Source organism: Prorops nasuta, unplaced genomic scaffold (assembly GCF_024137725.1).
Source record: "Prorops nasuta isolate Cenicafe-Biocafe unplaced genomic scaffold, Cenicafe_Pnas_1.2 PNAS00024, whole genome shotgun sequence".
Classification (NCBI taxonomy): Eukaryota; Metazoa; Arthropoda; class Insecta; order Hymenoptera; family Bethylidae; genus Prorops; species Prorops nasuta.
Genome location: NW_027116821.1, coordinates 2,177,140 through 2,201,921, shown reverse-complemented (window position 1 = coordinate 2,201,921; position 24,782 = coordinate 2,177,140). Strand labels below are relative to the sequence as shown.

Below are 24,782 nucleotides of genomic sequence, written 5' to 3'. Positions count from 1 at the left end.
AGAATAGACAACCTGAAGAGTCCCAGGAAGCCAAGAAGGAGAAAGTTAAGCGACCTGACGAGTCCCAGGAAGCTTGAGAAAGAGAGATGACAACCTGAAGAGTCCCAGGATGCCGTAAGGCAGGGTAAAGATAGACCTTGATGCGACCCGAAAGCAAGGGCTAAGAAGGGAGTTTACACAGTTGCGAGAGACTCCGTTGAATCTCTTTTTTCGCGGTTTTAAGTATAGCTACGCGAGCTACCCCATCTACACCAGGGACTAGTTTGAGAATCCGCCCCAAGGTCCACATGCGCGGGGGGTTGTTGGGTACTTTGATCAGAACCAGATCTCCTTCACCAAATTCCGAGTTAGTGTTCTGCCATTTTGGCCTATTCTGCAACGTGTGTAGGTATTCGGAAGACCACTTCTTCCAGAATGTCTCGGTGATTCTAGTCACGGTTTGCCAACGGTTTAATGATGATTCTCGTAAATCCAAGGTGGATAATTCAGGTGGGGAATTTAACGCCCGTCCTGACAAAAAATGCCCCGGAGTGAGTACGTCCAACGACTCTGGATCATCATGTAACCGCGATATAGGTCGTGAATTTAGGCAGGCCTCAATCTTAGTCAGTGGTGTGGTCATTTCCTCGAAATTAGGCACGAAAACTCCGAGGGAGCGCTTCAGGTGGTGTTTCATACTTTTTACAGCACTTTCCCAAAGACCGCCCCAGTGGGGAGTAGCGACCGGAATGAATTTCCACTCGATTTCACGGATGGACTCGGTGGGTTGAGCGCGGGCGGCTTCTAAGGCACATCGGTAGGCGCGTTTTAGTTCCGCATCCGCTCCTTGAAAATTAAGGCCGTTGTCTGAGTACATAACGGCGGGTTTTCCACGACGAGAAATGAATCGAGACAGCGCAGCGAGGAAGGCCTCGGTATCCAATCGAGAAACGAGTTCCAAGTGAACAGCACGGGTGGATAGACATACGAACACTGCCACGTAACATTTCATGGATTTTGCGTTACGACCGTGATGCAATTTAACCAAGAAAGGCCCAGCATAGTCTACTCCGGTGTGTTCAAAAGTGAAGCTTCGCGAAACCCTAGCGGCAGGGAGTGATCCCATAAGCTGGTTACCGAGTTTAGCGCGTTCGCGAACACACGTGACGCATTTGTGAACGCATGATTTTACTAGATTTCGCGCATTCACGACCCAAAACCTTTGTCGCAACGTGGACAAAGTTAGTTGGAGCCCCCCGTGAAGTGTATCTAGGTGCGTTTGCCTAATGAGTATGGCCGTTAAGTGGCAATCCGGAAGAATAATGGGGTGTTTCATTTGTTCAGAAATTTCGGCGTTCCGAAGCCGCCCCCCTATTCTTAGGATTCCTTGTGAATCAATAACCGGATGTAAGGAAAGAAGCTTTGACCGCGACGGTATACGTAACCCATGATTCAAGGCTGAGATTTCGCTCGCGAAGTGTGTTCGTTGAACAACCTTTATCAAGGCTTCAATTGAACTGCGAATTTCCGATGCAGACAGGAGGAAGTCCTCCCATTGGCCGGTTTTCCTGGTCCGCTGGACAAATCGAAGAACATAAGCCATAACTCGGACCAGTTTAGACCAAGACGAAAACTGATCAAAAAACCAACACTCAGTTGTGTCGAATTGAGCGGTTAACGCTACCTTCCGACTTTCTTCCGCGGTTTCAAAGACCTGAACGGGATTTGCGGTGTGCTCACGGATAAAAGCAGGCCCATGCCACCAAAGTGAGTCCTCTGATAACTGTTGAGCACTGGTTCCTCTTGAGCACAAGTCTGCAGGATTCAACTTAGTGGGTACATAATGCCAGCTGGCTTCCGATAAATGCGTTTGGATATATGAAACGCGATTAGCCACAAACGTCTTCCAATGCACAGGTTGCTTTGCTATCCAGGCTAAAGCGACTTGCGAATCCGAATAGCAACGAATCGCATCACAACTCCCGACCAAGCTTCCCTTGACGTGAACCAATAACTTGACTAGAAGGGCAGCTGCGACCAACTCCAGACGAGGGATTGAAGTGGTCTTGATCGGAGCGACCTTTGTTTTGGACATCACTAAATGTACCGAGAGGTTACCGTCCTCATCAGTGAGGCGTTCATAAACGACTGCGCCGTACGCAAGTTCTGAGGCGTCACAAAATCCAATTAATTCGCGTTTTCCAGTAGTAAATGATTGTCCGGTCCACCGTGGAATCCGTAAAGTCTGTAAGTCTCGGAGATGCTCATAGCACTTGAGCCATTTTGACTGAATAGGCTCAGGAATTTCTTCATCCCAAGAGAGTTTAAGCAACCAGGTGGATTGCATTAACTGCTTTAGAGTGATGATGATTGGAGAAATCCATCCCAATGGATCGAAGATCTTAGCATTCTCTGATAAGAGGATGCGTTTGGTTAGTACACCAATGTGTGAAGGAGAAACACGGAAGCGGAAGCTATCATCCCCGTGATCCCAATATATGCCCAAGACTTTACTTGATCCAGCAGGATCCTCAAAGAAAGAATGCAGCTCGGTAGGTTCAAGCGGGGAAGACCCCGGTTGATTGAATGCCCATTTGCTTAAGGAGAAGCCCCCTTTTGCCAGTAGAGCGATGAGTTGTTCCCTGACCGAACTAAGTTGCTGTAAGTCATGGGCCCCAAAAAGTATATCGTCTACATAAGTAGAATTTAAAAGCACATCCTGCGCGAGAGGGAAGTTAGCTCCGTCCGTGTAAGCTAATTCGCGCAAAACTCGCGAGGATAGGAACGGTGCAGGTCCCGTACCGTAGGTCACCGTGTTGAGTTCGAATGCCTGAAGCTCACCGGAATCAGACTTCCATAAAATGTTCTGATACTTGCGGTCCTCCAAACGCACAAGAATCTGTCTGAACATTTTAACAATGTCAGTGACGCCTACATATCGAAAGGAACGCCAATTCATTAGGATCCGCGTAATGTCCTGTTGGAGCTTGGGTCCAATGAATAACGTATCGTTAAGCGAGACGCCAGTAGAAGTTTTAGAAGATGCGTTGAATACAACGCGAATCTTTGTTTTCTGGTTCTCGGTCTTAAAAACTGCATGATGAGGCAGAAAGACGCGAAAATCAGAGTTCAAAGGAACAGGAGACATATGTCCTAACACTTGATACTCCTGTAAGAATTGAGAATAACTTTCAGCTTGTTCTGGAGAGGTTTCCAATCGCCGAAGTATTCGTTTTAAGGTTTTCTCTGCTACCCGAGAGGAAGAACCTAAGCTGTGCTTCTCGATGTCGGATCGAAAAGGTAAAGCAACGACAAAACGACCTGAAGAGGTGCGTGATACCGTATTCACAAAATGTTGTTCACAGAGGGAGTCCTCTGTGGACATGGGTTTGACTTCCGGAACTTCTTCCAGTTCCCAGAAGTCGCGAAGAGTTTTTTCTACCTCAAAGCAATGATGCACCGTGACACTATTAGAGCGACCAGCCCTGGGTACGACCCCCGAAACGATCCACCCGAAAATAGTCCGCTGAGCAAGCAACGTATGATCAGGAGAATGCATGTACGGGCCTTCCATCAATGCTGCAAGATAGTCTGCACCAATGAGCACATCAATTGGAGCCCTGGTTGAAGCGAAGTTATCAGCCAGATCAATTTCGCTAAGTGCTGGAAAGGACGACGGAGAATAAGTCGGAGGCATATACTGAGTAATCCTGGGTAAGATCAATGCAGTTACGTCCAACGAGACACCGTGTCGTGATAGAGAATGAAGCGTAATCTGTACCTCTGCTCGAACGTTTTGAGCCGAATTCAGAGAGACGCCATGAATGGTCGCGTTGACACGTTTTCGTGATACCCGTAGCTGCTGAGCTAGATTTTCCGAAATAAAGGAAGTTTCGGAGCCTGTGTCAACTAAACCGCGGACTATAATACGAGAACCGTCATGAGCGTCGATTCTGGCAGAGAAAGTGGCCAAAAGCACTGATCGGGTGTCGGAAACACTAAGATGTGTTGTAGTATTCGAGCTAGAGGGTTCTGGTTCGGAAAAGGAGTTGGCCGCGGGGGTAGACCCCCGTGCCTTGCTCCCCCCGGTGCCAGATTTGTCAAAATGTAATAAAGTATGATGCATCTTACTACATTTCCTGCATCGTGACGAAGAAGAGCAATTGGAGCAACTATGCCCGGGCCTCAGACAGTTGATGCAAAGATTCTGTGAAAATGCGAACTTTGAACGGGCCTGAGGGGTCAATGCAAGGTAGTCCTTGCACTGATACAAGAAATGGTTACTACCACAGTGAGCGCAACCGGTACTATTCACGCTAGTAGCGTGTGACTTCAAGGATCTCCCCGATTCCTTTTTGGAAGTTTTAGGTTTGTTACCTAATGATTGCAAAGAGTTAATGTGACGCGTTAGAAACTCCGAAAATTGAAGAAAGGTGGGATAATCCTTGCTGCTTCCCAGATACATCTCCCAGGCCAAGCGGAGGGTGTCATCCAGTTTGTTCTTCAGTGAATGTACAATGATGGGATCCCAATGATCGACGCCGTAACCCATAGTTTTGAGGGCGTTGAGCGCAACCGTGACCGAGTCCCTAACTTCCTTGAGAACTTTAAAATTGTCACCACGAAGCGTGGGTACTTGCGAGATCTGGTCCAAGAACGTATCCGTGATCATTCGTCTGTCAGTATACCTAGCTACTAGAGTGTCCCATGCTATCTCATAGTTCTCGGAGGTGATCGCTAAAGATTTAATAACCGTAGCCGCTTCACCTTGCAAGCAAGATTTTAGATAGTGGAACTTGTCTCGCCCGGAGACATATGCCTTTTCATGAACAATGGAACTGAATGTTTCATAAAAGTTGTTCCATTCTAAATAATCCCCGGAAAACTTCGGCAAATCGATAATTGGAAGCCTAATGTGGTTTATTTCGCCTGAAGGCGCCGTGGGACCTGATGCTGGCATCACCTGATTGGAGCGAAGTTCATCTAAATGTCCTAGGATGTATTCTTCCGCGTCACTATGGGCATCAAGGGCCGCTTCATACCAGCTTTCGGTTACGTAATCCATTTTAGCTAATTCAGCCGGTTTAGTATGAGTAGTGATCTTAACGTGAGTTTTATGCAACACCTTAAGCCACTTCTCGACGGCCGCAAGCCTATCCTCCAAGAAAGGGAGGGTGAAGTTGCGTACTCCACGTTTCTTAATGTTAACGACCAACCGAACGAATTCATCCCGAATCATGGGCACGTAATTGATCGCTTCTAGTAATTCCCCTGAGCTAGGCGTAGTCATCTTGAATCTCTATTCCAGAACAAACCACAATCTTAACCCAGTCAGAATCTCCAACTTAAAAACACTGATGCACTTCGAACGTTTTTTGCCGGATATCCGGCTCGAAGGACCAAAAATTTGTGCGAAACAGTGCCTCAAGTTGGCTCCGAACCTGTGGTCAGAAAGGAAGGCCTTATTCTAAAATAAAGTATTCAAAGCCAGGTTATGTGGTAAAAGAGTTTTTATTTAATAAATAAATATATATACAAAAGTTTACAATATTTTTACAAAAGAACCGCTAAGTTAAAAATAATCGACTTCCTAGGGAATTTGTCGTCGTCAAATTCTAGGGAATTTCGGTAAACGAAGTTTCCCAAGAACCCCAGAGACTAGAATTCCCCAGAAAGGAGCGCGGACTTATAAGCTCCCGGACTGGACAATTTCCCTAGGGTATTCCCTAGTAAAATCCCCAGCCCCGGGAGGAAGCGAAGTTGGAGAAGTGGTTTTAGGGAAGGGGAAGTCCCCTTGCCCTTCGGCCGCCTTCTCCAAGAGCTCTAGTGGCTCCGAGCCACCCCAACCCCTAGGGTGAATTCTACCCCTCCCACTACCCGACTCGTCGAGAGCCCTGGACTTGGGGGTCGGAACACTGGGTCCGAGGTAGTCCTCGGAGGCAGTGTGGAGGGGAAGGAGAGGGTTGAATTTCTCCCGGGCAGTCCCCGGAGAAATCTCCCTTAAGGAGGGAGGAATGTGCCGCAGAGGGGTAGTCCCCTCTTGGTAGGCAGTGGGTGGTGGGTGATACTTACCAAAGTATGCTCCCAAATGAGTTCGCCGGTGGAGGCGCTCTTGCTGGCCAATAGGAGGCGCTGCCGTTGAGGCGTCAAAAAGAAGAAGCCGTGGAGGCGTAAAAGATGCTGCTGTTGCTGCGGTCAAGCAGCTGTCGAGCAAGGCTGAGGTGCGATGGGTCCTTATCAAGGACCCATCTATATAATTACGCGACACTAATCTTGCCAGCGAGAGAGCTGCCGCGGGCGCTGGCCACCTAGTGGCCAAGCGCGCAAGTAGTGTCGCTTCGCGGCCGCGACGCGCCAGGGCCAGAAGACGCGCAAGCGCGCCGCGGAGAGAGAGACAGATAGAGCGGCTAGACGCTGTCGGTCTAGCCGTCTATTGTGAGCGCAATAGAGATGGGAGATATAACAGAGAAATGCGGAATCTACTTCGCAACATTTTCTGCTCCTCCCAATCTCGAACAACCAGTTATAGTGAAGTTATAAAATTTTTAATGACTTTTCTGGATTATCGAAAAAAACAGGTATACAAATTTTTTATACTTCTAAAAACTTACATTACGTATTAAGGATATATATTAAGTTAATTCTTGTCAAAATTAACTTAATATATAAATGTATGAAACAAATAGATTCATGAATTTAAATAAGAAATACATAATAAAAAATATTATTATAATTTTTTAAATAATATGCAGATCCTAGTATATTTATTATCATGTATAGTTAATTGGTAAAATTACTGCTAATTATAATGTCTCTTTTTCCTAGGCGTAAAGGTTCTATGGAAGGTCCTACCAGGAGTAAAGTGCATACGTCATAATGATTTCAACCAGAGGAATTAAGCAACGCTAAGGAATGGAACACAGTTTCAGATCACGCAGCATGCTCTCCACATCTATAATAAGCCAACCTGTTTTCTTAGATAAGTAATATTACTGATAACCATATATAAAATGTATTCAAACATGACCCTTTGTGGTTTCCCTTATGTTTCGCAGGTCAAATGTTCTAATAAGGCTGATGAGCTGCATCCAATTGGTGAATAAAAATGAGGCCAGGCTATGTGTCAATTCTGCTGGTTCAAATTGGGAATCTCCATGCAGAAGCCAAATGGAAATATTAAAAAAAGATTTGTTATTCAGGTAATATTTAAGAATGATCTAAATGCATCAATATGGCTATTACTGGTAGTCATTTTTCAAACTTGTTTATATCTAAACTTATTTTCTTTGCTGTTTTAGGTCCAGTAAATATTAATAGATTTGGCTGTCAGTATTTGGTCTCAATAACTGTCCTGCATTACAAATGGAGACTAGTAAAGCTAATGAACTGCAACCAAGTGGTGAATAAAAATGAGGCCAGGCTATTTGTAATGCTGCTGCTTCGAATCTGGAATCTCCATGCAGAAACGAAATTGGAAAGATTAAGAAAAGATTTGTTATTCAGGTATTATTTAACAATGATGTAAATGCATCATTATGGCTATTACTGGTAGTCATTTCTCAAACTTGTTTATATCTAAACTTATTTTCTTTGCTGTTTTAGGTCCAGTAAATATTAATAGATTTGGCTATCAGTATTTGATCTCGATAACTGTCCTGCATTATAAATGGAGACTAGTAAAGCTGATGAACTGCAACCAAGTGGTGAATAAAAATGAGGCCAGGCTATGTGTAAATGCTGCTGCTTCGAATCTGGAATCTCCATGCAGGAGCCAAATGGAAATATTAAAAAAAGATTTGTTATTCAGGTATTATTTAACAATGATCTAAATGCATCAATATGGCTAATTTCATTTACAAATTTAAGAAAACTTATCCTCTTTATCTTACACTTTTCAATTTGAAATAAATGATTGATATTCCCTGAATGGATAGTCTCTTTTAATTAATATTATTTGTAAAAACAATTTATTAATATACACTAATAAACAACGATTATTTATAATAAATAAAATTGAAATAATCTTTATACAAGGCTTTTATTTTATTAAAATTACATATAGTTAATACCTTATAAAATAGCAATAATTTCATTTATCAATTAATAATATTATTTCAATAAACTAATACATTTTACCATAATCTACAAAGCTTTACTTCCCGAACACAATAAATACATTCATTTACTAAGATTATAATTATTTTGAGCATGGATGCAAATACATATGCAAAGTAGAATTACCCATAGGAAAGTAAAAATATAGATTTATCTGTGGGATTCATGACAAATGACGACGTTTAAACATAAAAAGGAGAAAAAGTAAGAAGCTAATTAAAATCGTCAGAAAAAGGTATATTGCTCTTGAATCCATTGGAATAAATCTTTTATAATTCACAATATAATATATAAACGTAATCTAAATAAAGAAAAGAAAAATATTTTGAAAGATTAATTCATTATCCTGTACCCTACTTTCTATATATAAGATTTTCTTTCATCTCCATTTATAATCTAGGACAGTTATTCAAAGCAAATACTGATAGCCAAATCTATTAATATTTACTGGACCTAAAACAGCAAAGAAAATAAGTTTAGATATAAACAAGTTTGAAAAATGACTACCAGTAATAGCCATATTGATGCATTTAGATCATTTTTAAATAATACCTGAATAACAAATCTTTTCTTAATCTTTCCAATTTCGTTTCTGCATGGAGATTCCAGATTCGAAGCAGCAGCATTACAAATAGCCTGGCCTCATTTTTATTCACCACTTGGTTGCAGTTCATCAGCTTTACTAGTCTCCATTTGTAATGCAGGACAGTTATTGAGATCAAATACTGACAGCCAAATCTATTAATATTTACTGGACCTAAAACAGCAAAGAAAATAAGTTTAGATATAAACAAGTTTGAGAAATGACTACCAGTAATAGCCATATTGATGCATTTAGATCATTGTTAAATAATACCTGAATAACAAATCTTTTCTTAATCTTTCCTATTTCGTTTCTGCATGGAGATTCCAGATTCGAAGCAGCAGCATTACAAATAGCCTGGCCTCACTTTTATTCACCACTTGGTTGCAGTTCATTAGCTTTACTAGTCTCCATTTGTAATGCAGGACAGTTATTGAGACCAAATACTGACAGCCAAATCTATTAATATTTACTGGACCTAAAACAGCAAAGAAAATAAGTTTAGATATAAACAAGTTTGAAAAATGACTACCAGTAATAGCCATATTGATGCATTTAGATCATTCTTAAATATTACCTGAATAACAAATCTTTTTTTAATATTTCCATTTGGCTTCTGCATGGAGATTCCCAATTTGAACCAGCAGAATTGACACATAGCCTGGCCTCATTTTTATTCACCAATTGGATGCAGCTCATCAGCCTTATTAGAACATTTGACCTGCGAAACATAAGGGAAACCACAAAGGGTCATGTTTGAATACATTTTATATATGGTTATCAGTAATATTACTTATCTAAGAAAACAGGTTGGCTTATTATAGATGTGGAGAGCATGCTGCGTGATCTGAAACTGTGTTCCATTCCTTAGCGTTGCTTAATTCCTCTGGTTGAAATCATTATGACGTATGCACTTTACTCCTGGTAGGACCTTCCATAGAACCTTTACGCCTAGGAAAAAGAGACATTATAATTAGCAGTAATTTTACCAATTAACTATACATGATAATAAATATACTAGGATCTGCATATTATTTAAAAAATTATAATAATATTTTTTATCATGTATTTCTTATTTAAATTCATGAATCTATTTGTTTCATACATTTATATATTAAGTTAATTTTGACAAGAATTAACTTAATATATATCCTTAATACGTAATGTAAGTTTTTAGAAGTATAAAAAATTTGTATACCTGTTTTTTTCGATAATCCAGAAAAGTCATTAAAAATTTTATAACTTCACTATAACTGGTTAACATTTTCCAACAAATTAAAACTCTTTAACAATTTATACTAACACTCGTTTGATTAAAAATCCGCGCTGCCAAACTGACATTTCTGCACTTTTCACACTCTCACAAGACTCACAGATAGGTCCAGTGGTATAGACTCACCAAAAAATCACCCAGTGGCGTAGAATTATTTTAGACAAAGACGCAGATAGAAATCTATGAGTTAGAGAGAGAAGAGCAATGGCGACGTCCGAGATAGGAAAATAAGAAACGAAGGCCTGGAGAAACCAGGTTGAACGCGGTATAAGGCTCTCTCTTTCTCTTTAAGGCATTTAAACAAGGATAGTCTATCATACATATCCTATACTCTTTCCAGTCACTCAGTCCAGGCGGGGAAAAATCCATGGGGAAGTATTGTTCCTAAACGCATCAAAAAAATCTTGCAGGCCATTAGTGGCGGTCATTGTACAAGAACCGCTAGACTAATTATCGACTTTCTAGGAATTTGCTCTCGTCAACTTCTAGGGAATTTCGGTAGACGAAGATTCCCTAGAACCCCAGAAACCAGAATTCCCCAGAAAGGAACGCGGACTTAGAAGCTCCCGGACTGGGCAATTTTCCCTGGGGTATTCCCCTGTAAAATCCCCAGCCACGGGAGGAAGCGAAGTAGGAGAAGTGGTTTTAGGGAAGGGGAAGTCCCCTTACCCCTCGGCCTCCTTCTCCCAGAGCTATAGTGGCTCCGAGCCACCTCAACCCCTAGGGTGAATTCTACCCCTCCCGCTACCCGACTCTTTCGAGAGCCCTGGACTTGAGGGTCGGAACACTGGGTCCGAGGTAGTCCTCGGAGGCAGTGTGGAGGGGAAGGAGAGAGTTAACTTCTCCCGGGAAGTCCCCGGAGAAATCTCCCTGAGGAGGGAGGATATTGCCGCAGAGGGGTAGTCCCCTCTTGGTAGGCGGTGGGTGGTTGGGTGATACTTACCAAAGTATGGTACCCAATGGGTTCGCCGGTGGAGGCGCTCTTGATGGCCTGGTGGAGGCGCTGCCGTGGAGGCGTCAAAAAGTGGGCCGTGGAGGCAAGAAAAGTTGCTTCTGTTGCTGCGGTTGCTGCTGATTAGGCAGGCTGTTGAGCAAGGCTGAGGTGCGATGGGTCCTTATCAAGGACCCATCTATATAATTCCGCGGCACGAAACTTGCCAGCGAGAGAGCTGCTCGTGGCGCTGGCCACCTAGTGGTCAGGCGCGCAAGCCGTGCCGCGGCCCCGACGCGCCAGGGCCTGTAGACGCGCAAGCGCGCCGCGGTGCGAGATAGAAAGAGACAGGTGGAGCGGCTACACGCTGTTGGTCTAGCCGTCCCCTGTGAACGCAATAGAGACAGGGAGATATAGCAAAAATGTGGAATCTACTTCTCAGCATTGTTGCTCCTCCCGATCTCGAACACCACTAGTTACACCAAAGAATATGAGCTTATACACTTATACCCTATTCCGATTCCAACAAACATTTCAAAAACACTCTTTACAATACTAAATCTGAAAAGAGAATACTTAGCAATAGATAGTACAACAGAAAGGTACACAGAATATGACCTAAAAGAATTAGAAAAGTGTAACACAATTAACGACCAATATTTTTGCCCGTTAGAAAAACCGATGATAAAGATAAAAAGCGTAAACCCGTGTGAAATTGCCTTATATCTAAAAGCGATAGAAACTGATACATGTGAGCATAAAGCAGTACACCTGGTTCAGCCAATGCTGATACCAATGAACAATCCATCATCATGGATATTTACGACTCCGCATAAAGAAATTATAGAGATAATTTGTAAAAATAAACCGATATTCAGCGTAAAATTAATGGGCTCCGGGACAATTTACCTACATAATAATTGTTTGCTAACAGCTACTGATTTTATATTGGAAACCGTACAAACCTATAGAATAAGCAAGCGAAGGAATTACATTCCAAACTATAACTTTTCTCTAAATACAATTGATCCCAAAAACAGCATGAATACAGCGGACACCAACAAGATACCTCGACTTCACAATGTGTTAAACAAAGTGAACGAACTCAACACCCTCAGCGTTCAATTAAAGGACCTTGAGAAGGACCTAGAAAAAAAAGGTCAAGGGACGGGCCACTACCTGTTTCACCACACAGTATCTTCCTACTCAGCCTTGATTTTACTTCTACTTGGAATAGGACTCTACGCATTGTGGCACCATTGTCAACGTAGGCCCACACCCAAGCCAAGGACCAGAGTAATAAAAAAAGAAGCTATGGAGATGCAAGAGGATGTTAACTCTCAAAACTCCGATCATATGTCCGTGCTGTAAACAATTAAGAGTCTCTTATGGTACTCTTCCCCCAGGGGGGGAGGGGTGTTATATACATACAGGGTTTTATCCTAACAGAGAAGCATAGGAGATTCGTGTTAGTTGACTATAGAGCCGTGGAGCATGGAATCCGAGAGCCCTCATTGGTCAATTCCGTGTAGTGCCAACATAAAATAGGTCGTTGCCAACAGATTTTATCTCTAATGCTTCTCGTAAGTGGAAATAGCAGAAATGTCAAAACAAGTGAGGTTACTAAAGGTAAAAGTAAATATTAATGAAGGGATAATAATAAAGGGTATGTGACAGTAAAAATAAATATGATATAAAGTCAAATTTAATATTCAATGTATTAAATAATATTGGTTAAGTGTTTTTTAATGTTCAGTTATCTGTTATAGTGAAATTAAGAGGCTTCGCTTTAGATATGAATGGAGCGAGGAACCTGAAGAAGATGATTAAAGTAAAGTTTCAAGCGATGGAACTAAGAATTTTGAAGAATATGATATTGTTACGAGACCTCAATTCCTGAACAATTTTTCATTGGTGGTAGCAAACAGTAAGTTGAACCATATAATCTAATTTGTTATATTTTGTAAGTCATAATATAATAAAATGATTGCAGGTAGACTGTAGATTATAATTCAAAGTTTTGCTAATTGCGGCAAAGGTTTTTTGATCAATGTGCAGAAGGAAGAGTGATTTCGACTGTAGCTACAATGATGCATTACAATAGTTGCAGGGATGTATACAATTTCTATTATCACAATTAATAGTATTTATTATGTAGTTTGTTTCAACCATTAAAGAGAGGCATATTGTATTTAAAGCTACGTAAACTAATTAAGATTATAATTTTGCACATTTACTAAAACACATATTCTTTTACAGAGCCATAGCTGGAAGGTACATGAGCTTTTTATCAAGATTCTATGGATTCAGCGGCTTATGATGATTCAGTATAAGAGGTTTATACTCTGGATGTGGGATGCAAAAATTTTCATGTTTGGAATACATCAATTCCTGGCTGCAGTAAACATGAAAATTTTTGCATCCCACATCCAGAGTATAAACCTCTTATACTGTATCATCATAAGCCGCTGAATCCATGGAATCTTGATTAAAAGCTCATGTACCTTCCAGCTATGGCTCTGTAAAAGAATATGTGTTTTAGTAAATGTGCAAAATTTTAATCTTAATTAGTTTACGTAGCTTTAAATACAGTATACCTCTCTTTAATGGTTGAAAGAAACTACATAATAAATACTATTAATTGTGATAATAGAAATTGTATACATCCCTGCAACTATTGTAATGCATCGTTGTAGCTACAGTCGAAATCACTCTTCCTTCTGCACATTTATCAAAAAACCTTTGCCGCAATTAGCAAAACTTTGAATTATAATCTACAGTCTACCTGCAATCATTTTATTATATTATGACTTACAAAATATAACAAATTAGATTATGTGGTTCAACTTACTGTTTGCTACCACCAATGAAAAATTTTTCAGGAATTGAGGTCTCGTAACAATATCATATTCTTCAAAATTCTTAGTTCCATCGCTTGAAACTTTACTTTAATCATCTTCTTCAGGTTCCTCGCTCCATTCATATCTAAAGCGAAGCCTCTTAATTTCACTACAACAGATAACTGAACATTAAAAAACACTTAATCAATATTATTTAATACATTGAACATTAAAGTTGACTTTATATCATATTTATTTTTACTGTCACATACCCTTTATTATTATCCCTTCTTTAATATTTACTTTTACCTTTAGTAACCTCACTTTTTTTTACATTTCTGCTATTTCCACTTACGAGAAGCATTAGAGACAAAATCTGTTGGCAACGACCTATTTTATGTTGGCACTACACGGAATTGACCAATGAGGGCTCTCAGATTCCATGCTCCACGGCTCTATAGTCAACTAACACGAATCTTCTATGCTTCTCTGTTAGGATAAAACCCTGTATAACCACTTATACTACTTTTCTCTATCAACTAGCCAATAACTAGAATTAAAACATTTAATTAATAAAAGTTAGTTAAATTCAAAAAGGCTCCGGTTGCATTCTAACCAAGCGCCGTGTGGCGTCATTCGTATGCAACCTGAACCTCCTTCTTAGGCAACAGTACGGTAGTATGCAATTTGCCCCAAAAAATTTGAACGAGTATTAGCCTTGTCTATAGAGTTATATGAAAATGGTGAAATTTGTGTAAATTGAACCGGAAGTCGTTCATACTGTACAGTTGTGCATGAAAAATACGTGGGTCAGTTCTATAGTGTTTTTGCATTGTGACAACTCAGATAGAGATAGAGGTTACAAGTGATTGAAATGGTGGTAAAAGAGTAAATATTACCCCCCCCAAATTTAAAAAACTATAAGAATCATCAACATTTTTAGATAAGTAACTTCTTTTCATTTATAAAATTATATACATATGAGAATATGATGCTTTGTGAATACTTTACGTTTCAGGAAAAATTGTAAAGGAAACTGAAAGGTATGAATAAGGCGAATGTGAATTTATTAAAGAATTTCTGTTTTGTCAAGTATATTTTGAATGAGCTCTGACCCACGGCAAGCTATTTTTAAATATGATGTTTGTATTTATAAATAAAATGAGTAAACACTATCGCTCATAGTAAAAACTAATAAAGTCTTAATACAATGTTCACAGAGTAATAGTAAACCCAAGGAGATGCTTTTTAATGCTAAATAATGTTTTCTTAATAATTAAGGTATCAAACCTTACAACAGGCCTAAAGTGGCATGTCCAAATTAGCAAATTAATTGTTGTCTAAATCTGCCCAATATATCCTGCTTAGGGATCACTTGAGTAAGCTATCACCCATTAAAATTTTTTCAATAAAATTTTCTGAAGCAGAATAACGTGTAAGGTCCTGTGTTTCACTTGTTAAATAGAAGAAAAAAAATGTTCTGTTTTTCCTACTTAACAAGTCAAAACCAAAGCGGTAAAAATTTTTCTATTTTAGTAAACTTTACAAAAAGAGTACCAATAGGTGACAGTTTACCTAGCAGGGTGGACCTCAGCGGGATGCATATCATTCACATTGTAAATGGTTGTGGTTTGATTTGCAAAGCAATGTGCACCTATTTGTAAAAATGTTTTATTTATGATATTAATAGCGTACTCGGACTTCACATAATTTAATATGCTAATAAATTCTATTCATTTCAACTAAAGATCAATAAACATCATTATTTTTCTTACTGGCAATAATAATGTTACAGGTCTACATTTGTGATTTGATCAGTAAAACAAACTGACAAATGATCAGAAGCAAACATCTAGTTTCCTACATGACATCCAAAATATATGAGTTAATTGAAATGTAATCGAAAGCCAACTGTTCTGGAAATATCACCGATGAATATATTCATATTGAAATTTGTTATGAAGAAAAGGAAGATTACATAGGATATTCTGGTGTATCAGTGTTAAGAGAATAATTGTAAATTGCATAACTTTAAATGTTAGCAAAAAAACTATAATGTAGGTACTGTAGCCACTTTATAAACTGCTATGCGTTGAATTGTTATGAAGGTAAGATTAGATTTAATAAATTACTATATAAGGGCTGGTAACAAGTCATGGACTCTATTATTCATTAAGAAAAACTACCAAACATTTCATTTTCTTAAAACAACAATTTAACTAAGGATAATCCTTTGCAGGCACCGTAAGTTATTGTGGTTATACTGGTAGAGCGAACACAATTCAATTGGAGCTCTGCAAATAAAGCAAAAACGATATAGGTTAATAAACCAGTTTTGAGACGATCATCATTGGTAAGACCAAATATGTATTTTTACCTTTAGTTTTTAGCACATTTTCTATTTTCTTAATTGTTTTCCTGTGTTTAAGGATTGAAATATTAAGGAATTTTTTACAGTTGTTCAATCTTTCTTGATTACAGTTACTATTAACGCCTTCATTCAACATGGCCCATCCACCTTCTGTTTCATCTGTAAGCCAATCTTGGAAAAATTGATAATTTGGTCGATGGTGTACAACATTTTTGCCAAATCCTTTATCTAATTGTGCTATTTCTATGTGGTATATCTTAATTATTTTAATTAACTTAACTGAAACGTAAATTTATAAAATTTATAAAGAATATATGATAGTTTTAATGCGTATTTGTAATATAGTATAAACGCATTTTGGAGATATATGTTTTCCCAGTTTTCACTTACGGACGAAATTATGAATTAGGGGTTTGGAACCAATCTTTTCAGACAATGTTTTATGATATCTCTCCTGGCAGTTATTAGAGTTATCGATAATTCTGTATATTGATAGAATGTTAGGGCTGATTCTTTTCAACCAAAACTTTTTAAAATATGTAAAAAAGCTCTTAAATATATCGTAAAGAATGATATCTTCTTTAGTTTCATTGATTATTTGCTGAAACACTTTACAAATATTATTAGAAGGTAAATAGGGTAAATTACACAGCCTTCTAAATAATATAATTCCTTTGACGTTTATTTCAATTGATTGGGATTCAAGGTTTTGAAAAACCTGTCTTTTTTTAGCATTTTTGTTTAGACTCTATTATCATGGAAAAGAAAAATATTATTAAATCAAATAACTGTTTATAGCCATTTATAGGTAATTAAAATGCTTCATTTCAGTAAAAAAATTAAAATAAAATTGTAAGAAAAGGAATACATGTATAATTCTTACATGTACATAATGAAAATAACATCCTGTTATATGACAATTAGTAAAAACTATTTTAATAGCATTATGCAGCCCAATTTCATAATCACACAAGCATTGTAATGGTTCCATGTTTTTCATAATTTTATTGCGTGCAAATTCAAAAATTTGTATATATGTAAACTGCTTTTTATTGGGCATCAAGATCCATAAAAATGGTACAAACTATAAATGAATCGTAGAATTGTTTAAACAGATATGTTGTATATGTATCGCGTTCCAAAAAGATTGGAACGAAAAACATTTATGAAAGTAAGCAGCTTAGAAAAATTCTGCTGAGGACATATTTTTATATTTTCCAATTAAAATCTATCAGATTATTATATTGGTTGAATATCGACTGGAAATTATGGTAAGATCACCTTGAGATTTTTTAGTAAAAAGATACAATTTTTAACACATATACTTTCAGTTTTTGTTAAGAGATTTCCAAAACACTACATAAATATACTGATTAATCAAGTCGTTTATGGAATATTTGGATTTGAGAATAGAGATAAAAGCAATGCAGTGTATGTATATGTAAAAAGTTATAGCGTTATTTTTTTTTAAACAAAGCCAAAATTCTTTACAATTTCAAATACAGAAATTTCATAAATGTTTCGTTTTAATAGTATATTCGCGTAGTATTTTGAAAAGCTTAATTCTGTAAGAAGCTAATGGATATGCAATAAGCATACAGCTTCCTTGTCAAAAATTTCAATGTGACCTGGTCATGAACATCCTGCTCTACTTAAGGTTTACCAAATTCGCCATCTGTTACAGAGTTTTAATCAAATCAATAAAAATAAGTCATGAACTTCATTATTCTTGGATTATACTTACATAGGTTCAAAAATTTAGTGGAGACCTGGTATTTTTAGGAAACGCATCAACATTATAGAGACCTTATTTAGCAATATGTTAATGAAACATTTAATATAGTATAAAAAATGTGAAAAATATTGTTTAAGTCTTAGCCTATTTAGAAAAGATAGAGTGGGGAGTATGTAACAATTAATTTTAAATTCACATACATATATTAAGAACAATATAATAATAATTTGGAAATACCTTCTCTTTATATTTAGCCATGATTGTTAATAACTGTTTACAATCTTTTATCTTCGGCTTACAATCAAACGTTGCATCCATGCAAAAAACTGTGCAACTTGTCAATTTTTTTATTAATATGTTGTCCGTAAAAATTACCGACATACTATTATCATTATGTTAGTATTGATAAATACGAATCTTATGGCTTTTGCCTGGGTGGGTCTTAAATTGTAAGAGATTTTGCCGTTCCCCAATGCTAAAATAGTCCTCGATATTTCGTAATATTTTCGGATTTTTTATAGTTTTGTGACTTCGCCAATTATGCATTGTTCTACTAATTTTTTTATATGGCATATTTTCTGCCGAAGATGGATATCTGCATTAAAATAGAATGTAAATTAAAAAACGAATGGAGTAGATAATTAATAATTACTTTATAGCTATAGAATCATAGATATTTTTCGGTGTTCCAAATCCCCTTTTTGTTGCTTTCAATATTGCGTGTCTAAATTTAGATATATCTTGATAATTAGCCGGCTTTTCATGATTATGAGATTTCTTGTTTTGAAAGTTACTATTAATTATTAGCGCTGTTGCACTGCAACTTTTATTTTCACATCTTAAGTATCTAAAAATGTATGTATTTGTAAATGTATGTAAGTACACATGAACCAGTTAAATTTCATTAATTAAATAACCAATTTAAAGTAAAGAAGAATTTATGTTGCAATTATGTAATCATCTGAAGCATTAATATTTAAATAAATGTAATTATTATTTACGTTACAATATTGCCGTCATTTTTCTTGTAGTGATGTTTTTTATAATAAATATATCCATCGGGATATAACATCCTGGGCATTTTTCTTTTATCTTTATCCATCATGTCAAAAGGAAAATTCAGATTATTAAGTACGGTTAAATGACAAGACGTTTCATTGTTTTTCATCCTTCATTTTAATAGTAAAAGCGCGGTCAATTTATTAATTTACATTTCTTTCGATAATAGTAAAATTTGAAACATAATATAAATTCATATCACGACAAATTAATATTGTACAAATATTAGAATTTAAATATGACTCATTCAAAATTCATATAACTGAAAAAATTCCACAATTCAATTGCAAACATGAGAATTAAAAAAGTAGTTTACAAACGTTGTACTGAATAAATTATCTAGTACATAAAGCATTGTATCCTTCTGTGGAAAATAATCTCTCCTTTTCACCTTTCCTTCTCATTTTGTTCTCCGGCTCCACGTAAAATATCCCACAGTTCCTTCCATCACAAAAGGTCTGTTCTTTTTTTCTGCATTGCTCTACTGGTGCAATAACTTAGAGAGAGAAAAAATGTTTGTCTTATTTAAACTAATTGCACCAGTTCGATACTGCAGCGAAAAGGAGAACAAACCTATAATTATATATCCACAAATTTTTCTAAATCACCTTCATACAAATCCATGAATTCTTTAAAACAAATCATGAGTCGAAAACCCCTGTTAAATCCATATAATATATAAAATTTGTCATGAATACTACAGTCACCTTATTAATTTAACAAATAGTTTGCTTTACGTTTTCTGCTTCCTACTCTTTTCTTCTATATTTATTCTGATTAATTTATAACTATATTTTCTATTCTTTCCTTTATTATTTTGTTTTTTCTTATTATAATAAATAATCCTTTCTCCGTTTTATACTTACTCCATTCTCTACTCTATTTCTATATTCTTACTTCTTTTAAATTTATAAATTTTCGACTTTTGTTTTTCAATTCTTTGTTAACTCTCTTTGTTGTTTCCTTTCTTTTTTCCAAAGTATCGTTCATCTCATTAATCCAGTATATTCACTACATGAATTATTTCATTTTTCGTTTCTCTTCTTATCACCATTATCAAACCTATAGCCCTTGCTCTAATTGTCCTTTCACTCCACTTTCACCATTGATTTTGGCAGTCAAGGTATTTTTTGGAAAGATTGAACAACTGTAAAAATTTCCTTAATATTTCAATCCATAAACACAGGAAAACAATTAAGAAAATAGAAAATGTGCTAAAAACTAAAGGTAAAAATACATATTTGGTCTTACCAATGATGATCGTCTCAAAACTGATTTATTAACCTATATCGTTTTTGCTTTATTTGCAGAGCTCCAATTGAATTGTGTTCGCTCTACCAGTATAACCACAATAACTTACGGTGCCTGCAAAGGATTATCCTTAGTTAAATTGTTGTTTTAAGAAAATGAAATGTTTGGTAGTTTTTCTTAATGAATAATAGAGTCCATGACTTGTTACCAGCCCTTATATAGTAATTTATTAAATCTAATCTTACCTTCATAACAATTCAACGCATAGCAGTTTATAAAGTGGCTACAGTACCTACATTATAGTTTTTTTGCTAACATTTAAAGTTATGCAATTTACAATTATTCTCTTAACACTGATACACCAGAATATCCTATGTAATCTTCCTTTTCTTCATAACAAATTTCAATATGAATATATTCATCGGTGATATTTCCAGAACAGTTGGCTTTCGATTACATTTCAATTAACTCATATATTTTGGATGTCATGTAGGAAACTAGATGTTTGCTTCTGATCATTTGTCAGTTTGTTTTACTGATCAAATCACAAATGTAGACCTGTAACATTATTATTGCCAGTAAGAAAAATAATGATGTTTATTGATCTTTAGTTGAAATGAATAGAATTTATTAGCATATTGAATTATGTGAAGTCCGAGTACGCTATTAATATCATAAATAAAACATTTTTACAAATAGGTGCACATTGCTTTGCAAATCAAACCACAACCATTTACAATGTGAAAGATATGCATCCCGCTGAGGTCCACCCTGCTAGGTAAACTGTCACCTATTGGTACTCTTTTTGTAAAGTTTACTAAAATAGAAAAATTTTTACCGCTTTGGTTTTGACTTGTTAAGTAGGAAAAACAGAACATTTTTTTTCTTCTATTTAACAAGTGAAACACAGGACCTTACGCGTTATCCTGCTTCAGAAAATTTTATTGAAAAAATTTTAATGGGTGATAGCTTACTCAAGTGATCCCTAAGCAGGATATATTGGGCAGATTTAGACAACAATTAATTTGCTAATTTGGACATGCCACTTTAGGCCTGTTGTAAGGTTTGATACCTTAATTATTAAGAAAACATTATTTAGCATTAAAAAGCATCTCCTTGGGTTTACTATTACTCTGTGAACATTGTATTAAGACTTTATTAGTTTTTACTATGAGCGATAGTGTTTACTCATTTTATTTATAAATACAAACATCATATTTAAAAATAGCTTGCCGTGGGTCAGAGCTCATTCAAAATATACTTGACAAAACAGAAATTCTTTAATAAATTCACATTCGCCTTATTCATACCTTTCAGTTTCCTTTACAATTTTTCCTGAAACGTAAAGTATTCACAAAGCATCATATTCTCATATGTATATAATTTTATAAATGAAAAGAAGTTACTTATCTAAAAATGTTGATGATTCTTATAGTTTTTTAAATTTGGGGGGGTAATATTTACTCTTTTACCACCATTTCAATCACTTGTAACCTCTATCTCTATCTGAGTTGTCACAATGCAAAAACACTATAGAACTGACCCACGTATTTTTCATGCACAACTGTACAGTATGAACGACTTCCGGTTCAATTTACACAAATTTCACCATTTTCATATAACTCTATAGACAAGGCTAATACTCGTTCAAATTTTTTGGGGCAAATTGCATACTACCAACAGTACTTCTCTGTTGCCAGGGCCTCAGAGCGCGCGTGGCCAAAAGTCTTAGTCAGCTATTAGAACAATCGACTTATTGACGCACGGTCGACTTAGTAACCATTGACGCACGATCGATTCCTTAAAACCATACCATATATGGTCATGAGAATCGATGCATTTTGAGGCAACGACTTGACTGCTCGGTTCTTGACCGATCAGTCCAGGCCCAGCAGTAACTAGAACAAGTTATCTGACTTTAACCGAGCATTAGCTCCCAAGTTACTCTAAATTCAATCTAACTTCAATTAGATAATCATTTTCTTAAAAAACCCTCTAAAACTTGTATAACTATTAATTTATTTTATAAACGAACATTGTAAAATAACTCTACAAGGACTGAATAAATTTAGTTGTACCAAAAGTACTTGAATTAGTTTGTCACGGTGTGAGCCCATAACAATAGTTAATGAAATTATTTTTCGATCATTTGTAAATCTTATTAAAATATAAAATATACCAATGCTATAAAAATCATTTTCTTCTTATCGTTTTTGGGATTCACTGCATAATAAAGAGAGTAAAAGCAGACGGGTAAAAGCCATTTATTACACAAACCAACATGCTACACTCTACAGTCTGCTGCAGCATCAATTGTACATAACACAATTGAGTTCAAAAATTAGTTCCAGTTAGCTGTGCGACTTGTGTGTGGTTGTGTCTCATAGTGTTACACAGTGTGTAGTTTTCAGAGGGTAACTGGAAAGCAACTCCTATGTCCCTCCGTTAGGAAAAGACCCTGTATATCCTTAAGTCTCTTATAGCGCATGTGGTAAGGTCTCGGCTTTTGGAACAGAGTTGCCAAGTGTAGTACTTTCGGTACGTTCGGTTCAATAATTTTGCACCAGGCGAGGGGAAGCAGAAATCAGGGTGGCGAGGGGATATCTAGGGAGTTTCTCCGTAGCTGTCAAATGGCGCGATTAACCCTCAATTTTGGATCGTAAACAAAAATAATATTTTCGGAAAATGATTGCGGAAAAGAAGGAAGGATTTAATACATAACAGAGAAGACAAAATATATCAGATGAGTATAAATTAATAACAAAAAATGAAAATTATTGTGAATTTATAAGGATATATACTTTGTGGTTATTTTATTTCTGTTACAGGCTAAATCCTATTCTTTATGAGTTTAAATCGCAGGAAAGAAATACTTAAAGACCAATGAATGAAAAAGGACTGATTTATAAAGCATTTCTGTGTGGCCCAGTCATTTCTATAATTGTGACATAATGTTGTAATAGTGAATGTGTAAGCGATTACTGTGTATACAAAGAAATTTTATTACAAAATAATAATAATGTATGATAATGTTTTGATTCCTATTATTATAAATTAAAGCTAGTTCAAATAAAATTTATTATTTTAATTTCTTCCTTTACCATACACGAATTCTATACATACATTGTAATTACATATTCTTGTAGAATCTATCTTTAAGCTACCGTAACAAAATTGTAACTATTTTAAATCTACATGTCATAACTATTTGCTTCAATGATTTTTATTATTCAACGTGAGACAAATTGCGTAGAGGTTCTGCAAATTTCTTATGAGTCTGTCACATCCTTCGACATATTACCTTGTATGATATTTATATGCCTCCTATGCACTATTTTTTTCTAGTTTATAACATATAACAATAATTTTATAATCATTTTTAAATACACGCAGATAAGATGATTATGCTATTTGTAATTAATTTCATAAATATATATTGGAATGATTGTTAAACCATTGTCTTATTAAATTTGGAAAATGGGCATTTGAATGATGCTATTTAAATTAGGCCTCTCTTCTGTGAGATATGTTCTCATAATACTTAGATAAAGTTCCTTAAAAGTTATGTGTATAATACTGAGTTCATCTTATTTTTTAGCTTCAAGTAGTTTTCCAGCAACGTGTTTGAATATACATTTTGAATATAGAATACTCTTATTTCCTTACTTTTATTAGAATCTTGTCAGGATTGATAGAAAGATATGTCAATCATCTGAAAATGATAGGATATACACATGGCGACTGGATAAATTAAGGTTTTATAACAGATAAGTTTCATGAACAAATAGGAATAATAAAATAAGTATTGCATATTGGGAATGGATATCCAAATATGTAGCTGGAAAATATAATTTGAAGATGAAAACAAGATGAACTCAGCAGTATACATAAACGTATTGGTCGACAATATCCTCTCAAATGGAAGTAAAAGATATCATGTGGATGAGGTGCCAAACATATTCAAGTACAATCAGTCCAGTATCCATTTTCCAAATTTAATACACCAATAGTTTACCAATCATCCTAATTATTATAGAAACAATTAGACAGCAGAATAAACATATCTGAGCATATTTGAAAATATCTAGAGAATTATTGGTAAATGTTGTAAGGTTATTCCCGTCAGTGTGAGGGGCCACTCACACTACGGGTTTTCCCATTACCTTCGCCCGTCCTTTTCTATCGGTATTAGGGCGCCAGTTGGTCAGTTGGGTGGCCAACAACCCTACGTTATCAATTGGGTCCTTCGACCCCATTCTCTATGCATCTTATACAGCCCTGCGGCCATGCACATGGACGGTAGCGGTAGCCAGGGTCGCTCAGTATGCTAGGCCGTGGAGAGAGGGGAGGGTTCCTTTCGGAAGTCCGAGCCTCGCAGACCCACCTGCTGAGGGGCATACATTCATCCCTCCTCACCCACACCCCGGTGGTGGTGAGGAGTGCGGGAACATGCGGTATCATTTGCCAAGCATAGAGCCTGCCAGGAGCGGACCACCACAGAGGCAATGTTCGCGGCCCGTCCAGCCATAGCGCAAGCCTATGGGATTACGGAGGGCACCGGGACACATTCCAACGGGCTAACTACGCCCCTGCACAACCCACTATGCATTGGCCGGTATCCAGTCGTGACGTACGTGCAGGCTGG

At 36.7% G+C, this 24,782-nt stretch overlaps 2 long non-coding RNA genes across 2 annotated transcripts; one reads left to right on the top strand and one right to left on the bottom strand.

Annotated features, from left to right (window-relative positions):
- Window positions 1–14,685: 14,685 nt before the first annotated feature.
- LOC136781715 (uncharacterized) lies at window positions 14,686–18,756 on the top strand. The gene is made up of 4 exons (XR_010823966.1): window positions 14,686–14,863; window positions 14,942–15,100; window positions 15,517–16,074; window positions 16,203–18,756. It is a non-coding gene; the product is annotated as an uncharacterized lncRNA (long non-coding RNA).
- Window positions 18,757–19,094: 338 nt separating this feature from the next.
- LOC136781744 (uncharacterized) lies at window positions 19,095–21,527 on the bottom strand. The gene is made up of 4 exons (XR_010823978.1): window positions 21,349–21,527; window positions 21,112–21,270; window positions 20,138–20,695; window positions 19,095–20,033 (listed from the first exon to the last, which is right to left on the bottom strand). It is a non-coding gene; the product is annotated as an uncharacterized lncRNA (long non-coding RNA).
- Between the last annotated feature and the right edge of the window lie 3,255 nt (window positions 21,528–24,782).